At 41.0% G+C, this 6533-nt stretch overlaps 1 pseudogene; it reads left to right on the forward strand.

The window, feature by feature from the left end:
• The first annotated feature begins 4166 nt into the window (after window positions 1–4166).
• On the forward strand, window positions 4167–6163 carry LOC146450982 (uncharacterized; annotated as a pseudogene).
• Window positions 6164–6533: the final 370 nt, after the last annotated feature.

Here is a 6533-nt window from a genome sequence, read left to right on the forward strand (position 1 = left end):
AGAAGATTTTGGCAGCAGACAAGGTTGACAAGGCGAGGAAACTATGGATTGTAAGTAGTGCTAATTTGTTCAAAGAAAGTGTGAGTTCTTTTTGGATGGCAAAAAATTAATAAGTAGCACATTGCCAATCAAGGAGCTGTGAAATTACTAAAAATGTTATGACATAATACCTTTCTTCTTCCCTCTATTCTCCAAAGGACTTAAAAGAGCTGTTGGAGATATTGAACAGGGAAACCATTACCGATGATGAAATAAAATCATTTTGAAGCCATGGTTGATTTATATCTATTTTTGCAACCAAAAGAAAAACAGAGAAACGTGGTGCTCTTTAAAATTGATTAATTCAAGTCTTTTCTAAACTTACAATAATATTTTGGTGTTGCAGGCCTTAAGTTGGGGGAACAGCATGGTGAGAATGTCTGGAAGTGGCCCTGGATACATGCAAAGAATAGTCATTACACCGTACATGCACAGCATGATTTTTCATGTTCCTGTGAGGATGAAGAAGCATGGTACTTTGAGACAATTTAGTGGCCAAGTTACAACATGTCAGACAACTGTATTTCTATTGCTTAACTACATAACTTCCAGGTTCCTACTTTTAAAAACAATCTGTCTCTTTTACTTCAGTGGGTTTAAACATATTTCCTTTGTTTCAAAACAGGAATACATCATGTATTGTCACACATTAAAATCTTGCAAACCTGTATCCAAAACATATACACACACCTTTTACAGTCAAAAATGGAAATAACTTTTAAAATGTGCAATCAAAATGAAATGCATGTGAGCACTGAGAGCACATTATCGTCAAAAGTATTACCTGTACATTATATTAATAATAATCATTAATTACTTTTAAATTAAAGGAGTGGAGAAGAAGAATGACGATTTAAGGCAATACTTCCACCGAAAGATAAATCGCTGGGATGCTGCCACAAACCGGCGGGTGGAGAAGCGGCAAGAGGTACTGAGGGGATATGAGAGGGAAAAGCGTGGTTACACGAAAAGGAAGACATCCTTTTTGGAGAAGGGAGGAAAACAAGAGGCCGCCAAGAAGGTTGTAGCCATGTGGCACGTTGATAACAAGGTGGATAGGTAAGCGTGCGCACATAATCCTTGCTGAAAGCCGCTGATGAAAATGGCTGTGTTTAGGCCCAGTGTTAATGTGTGCATGCTAACTTCCGGTGAACTTGAATTACCTTTCACATTTTTCTCACCTTCCAGGTATACTGGGTGCATGGTAGCTTTTGAAAATGGCTGAGGGAAGAGTGGTTCAGAACTTCTTGATACGAAATCGCCCAGTAAGATCTGACAGCTGATTCATATTTCGAACGACATTTCCTTTCTCCAGTCCGGTTGTTTTGGTACTAAACTGATTCCCCTCGATTCTCTGACACCTTTTGATCAGCAACGGCCAGGTTTTTGATTTTTAAGAAGAGTTGGCCAGCTATTTGGAGGGCAAGCTCAGACAATTTGATGTCGTAAGTTACTGTTGTCTTTTTCTCTTAAGGCTGAGTTAGACCGTACAACTTTTCCTTACAACTGTTGCATGCGATTTCTAGAGCGTGCGCTGCTCGGGTCATGCAACTCTCGTCACGCAACATTGCCTATACCTGCTATTGTTGTAGAGTTTTAAAACATGTTTTAATATCCTATGACATTTTCTGTAACATACATTACAGTTGTAAGCGAAATGGAGCTTTGATTTACACAAAACAATTCCGGTTGTAGGCCTGTCGTAAGCTGGTCGCATGCGACAAAGTCGTACTGTGTAAATCGCCCTTCATACAATCTTTTGACATCTGTCTGCTTGCTTTTCAGATTTTAGTAGGAATAAGGCACGTACAATGTATCATGACTTCTGTTGTTTTGTGTTTCAACTGATTCCGACAGTTTCTTTATTTTGCCTTTAGCAAAGACCAGACAGTCATTACCTAGTGCGATGGTAAGATTTGATCTTGCTTAACTCAGTACGTTGTTACTGATGTCTTTTTCTTTCTAGGGACTTCATGGTTGTGAATGCAGCCGAATTCTTGAGGGATCAGGCTGTGTTTAGGCAATTGAGGGTGAGACAAGTGTAAAGAGTAGGTATTTCTAATTCAATTGTGTAACAAAAAAGTGCACACGAATTTCTTGCACTGTTGCATCCAAAAATCATTTTTACTTTCTCAAAACCTCATTTTACTGAGATGGACAATACATTTCGCTTATTTTAGATGCGAGTTTCTTATACATACTTGTTTGTTCTCTTTCAGGTTTATGCCGCGTTGAATCTGCCGATCAACAGATATCAATAGTTGTGAAAATTTGTAAATTCTAATAAAAAGTTATTGCACATGTTCCAAGTTTCTCAGTATTTCACTTCCGTTTCGTGTCACTAAAACTTTTCCTCCCTAATCAAAATAGAATTTTCCCCTCATATTTTCCACTTGGAAATCCAAAATCCCTTTACAAGACGGCTGCTTGCTATTATGAACACATTATTGTCAGTCATGAGCTTTTACTGTGTTTGGTGGCTGGTATAGAAGCCTTTTTTTTTTTTTGTGGCAGCTTTCAGTTCAATGAAAATTTCCGGGGAAATAACTCTTTGTGAAATTTCCTTAAGGTTTCTCCACTGGACAGGAAGCGGTCTTGCGGCCTTGTTCATCAAGGAAAGCGGGAGACTTGGCAAGAAACAACTTCAAATGGACTGAAAAGCCGATGCGGCAACCACAGCCTGTTACAGTCAAACATTTCTTCAGCTAAGACCCAAGCCCTGCTGTCACCAGCTCCTCCCCACTGGCGAGGTATGGAGTCCCACGAATGTCAGAAGGCATATCCAGAAAGATGGCTCGCAGTACATCGTGCCACATAATGATCGTTTTGTTGCAGGCCAGGGGAGCTTTTAACCCCTTCTCGAAGAGAAGGGTGAGCCTCTCTCTGCACTCATCGGTGCAAACTGGCTCAACAGACCTGTTCTCCAAAGCAGCAATGAGATCTTCAGGTAAATGTTCTGCTGGTTCCCAAACCTTTTCAGTCGTAGAGTAGTTCTTCCACTGGATAAAGAACTCCGCTTTGCCTCCTTAAACGTTTCGCTCAACTTCGTAAACACCAATAGCTTATAGAGCTGACTATCAAACCATATCAATTTTTCACAACCTCCAATTGCGAGCATCCGAATCACCTTTTCAAAGCTACAAGTCAAAGTGAATTTTGTTTTTTGTTAATTTAATTTGCTCCTCAGTTTCCGCAACCGAAGCGCTAAAAAAACCTGTCTGCGTTTTGCCATATTTAATCGCAGTGAAAAGTTATAGAGCATTTTCGAAATAGGATGAAAAATATGTGGAGTAATCGCACAAAAATCGCTCTCTGAAAAAATATTTCGAAAGAAAATATTCACAGACATGTTTTTGTTGTTTATATGTTAAACTAGCTACTGTCCAAATTTGAAGGCAAACGAACAAATTCCTTTTGAGTTTTAGCTCAAAAGTGGCTCCTCCAAGTGAAAAAAATTTATTTGGGATAACAGCGCTAAAAATTCGGCAATTCATTCTATTTCAAAATTCTTCGTTTAGTTGGATAGCCAGTTCTATAAGCTTTAATTTGATATAGGGTTCAGGTATCTACAGTTTAAACCGGATGCGCTACATCGCTTGGACGCGAAACACCCCTGAAGACACCTCTGAAGGTACAGGGTAACCTTTATAGAAACCTCAAACAACTGATTCCCACATCGCGTTAGCTATGAACCTAAAATCAGGTCAATTTTTTTGCTTTAATTCTCTCAACGAGAATGCGCAAAAATCAATAAAAACTGAGACGAAAAACAACGCGGAAAATTTCCTCTGATCGCAGGTCGATTTATTAAAGCGCCACTTGTAAAACAACCCGATCTAATGGTTTTAGAAGTGAGATGTTTTGACCATCAGATTCCATCGAGTTACATAAAAATTTTGCTGCACGCAAACTTACGAGTGCGGCAAGTCTTTAATTAGAGCACTATTGTTAACTTCATCCCATCTTGGGATTTACTTAGCGCATCCGACCGTTTGATTGGCAGCAGCTGAAATGTGCAAAGAGACTTAAGTATTCCCAAAACTAGACCCCTTGACCAATTACAGCCGAGTAGTTCAACATACGCAAATTATTATGCCGCCTGTTGATAAACTGGGCACTGCAAGTACATGACGCCAAAGACAATAGCATTCTGGGCGATGCTGGTCCATGGAGGAAATGCTGACCATAACCACGTTGAGGAAAGGACATCGTGTGAGGGAGTGTAAATCGTTTGAGTTGTGTAATAATTGTGGCCGAAATCACCACACTTCCTGTATGTGACAACCCATCTAGGCCAGTAACTAATGCATTCGTTGCGAAGTTGCGCCAATAGCAAATCCAATTAACACTAATCATAGAAGCTTGCATGTGGGTATGGGTGGGCGTGTAGCCTTACAAACAGCATGCACTGCTTTTAGCAGGGAAGGGAGAATCGCGGAAGGTTAGGGTTTTGTTTGATGCAGGTAGTCATCGCTCCTTTGTGACCGCCAGAGTGGCTAAGCACACCCATGCATGCACAGGATAAGTACGTTTGGACAAACCTCCCGAGATATGCAGCTTAGTCATGTCGCACACATGAAGGTAAGTGCACTAGGGGGTCAGAAATTCTATCTAATGACCGGAGGCATGGAGATCCCATGAGATAGCACAGCGCATGCGTCAAGTCATTGCACACGTGTGTCACACCAAGCAAGTCAATTTCTAAAGAAGATAAAGAAAAAATCTGAAAAAAGGTAGAATCTAATGTAGTTAAATCACTTGAACCTTTAAGAACCAACGTAGTTGGTCTTACATCACAAATACGCAGCTCTTACGTGGTTAGAACTCGAAAAATTACAGCACTGCAAGGAGCATCTCACGACGTCCCCAACAAGTCCGGCGAGACGCCAACCATGAACGCTTCTGCCAGCATGGTCCAGTCAGTAGTCCAAGAAATGAAAGCAATGAACCGACGAATGGATGAGCTGAGTGAGCCCGCTAACCTCGAGGACGAGGACCTCAACTACGAAGAGGGCGAACTGGAGCATGGAGATGCTGACAGAGAATAAATTGTTTCTCTCGATACAACAGTCAACAAATTGACCAAAGCCCGCGAGGCGGGAAACAACAAATCAAAGAGCACTAGTGCTCTTCATGACATAGCTCAGCATCTTGATCTGAGTGAGAAAGCTGGGAGCACTGTGGATGAGGAACTGGCTAACATTGTGAATAGTCTCCTCAAAGACAAAATTCCAGACAACAAGACCCAAGCAAAGGTCGATCAATATCCTAAGCCTGCGAACATCCAGGGCCTTAGAACGCCACAAGTAACCCCACTCATTTGGAGCCAGCTTCCAGCACAAGTCCGCACACTGGACTCGAAATATCAAAAGTCACAAAATTCACTTGTGGCAGCCGTTGTCGCTATTACCAAAGCGACCGATATTGTTCTGAAAACAAAACCAATCAGAAAACAAAGAAATCTTGACCACTCTCACCGATGGCATTGCTTTGGCAATGAATTGCCTGCATGATATGAATAGCACTAGACGCCAGTCGATGAAGAAAGCTATGCCGTTTTATGCAATGCCACAACAGTCCCATCATCGTCTGAATTCTTATTTGGCGATATGTCTAAGCTGACAAAAGATATCTCGGACGCCAATAAGTTAACGAAGAAAGTAAGACCGGCATCACACAGTAGCTCAGGTGGCCGGAAGTCTACATTAACAAACCATTCCTCAGCAAACGGAAGCTGGTGCTTTGCTCCCTACGCTCACTCAAGAGCTCGCTACAACAATAATAATAATTTTTATCGAGAAGCCGCTCTCCGCCGATGAAAGGGAAAAAGGAGGGCACAACCAAGTAACCAATGAACCACAAAATAACAAGCCATTGAATCAGGTAAGCCTAAGGGATTGTGGATCGGGTAATTTTGCTTATGATGTGGTCATGCGACTAATTGAAAACCAAACTGTCTTTAGGGCAGGACAACTTACATCAGCTGTGCACAGCTGGTGCGAAATCACAAATGACCCTTCGATCATTCAATTTGTGAAAGGTGTATTTCTCGAATTTACACACAATTGTGAGCCTACACAAATTTCTGTAAGACCGAGTATATTTAACTCGAAAGAACAACTAATTGTGCATGAAGAAATAAATAAACTTCTCCAAAAACGAGTCATGAAAGAGTCGCAAAATGAACATGGGGACCGGATGGCTCATATAGAACCATATTGAATCTGAAAACCTTCAATGAGTTTGTAGAATACCACCATTTCAAAATGGACACATTAGAATCTGCAATAAGAATTATTAAGCCTGACTGCTACATGGCTTCAATTGATCTTAAGGATGCTTACTATACTGTAGCCATAGCAGAGGAACATCAAAAATACCTTAAGTTTTTGTTTGCTACAAACACATGCTTCAAACAAAGGGTGGGGGGCAGTGTATGGTGACAAACAAATAGGTGGCAGGTGGAATACCAATGAGGCCATGGATCACATAAA

Source organism: Pavona decussata, unplaced genomic scaffold (genome assembly GCF_977016875.1).
Source record: "Pavona decussata unplaced genomic scaffold, jaPavDecu1.1 SCAFFOLD_416, whole genome shotgun sequence".
Lineage (NCBI taxonomy): Eukaryota > Metazoa > Cnidaria > Anthozoa > Scleractinia > Agariciidae > Pavona > Pavona decussata.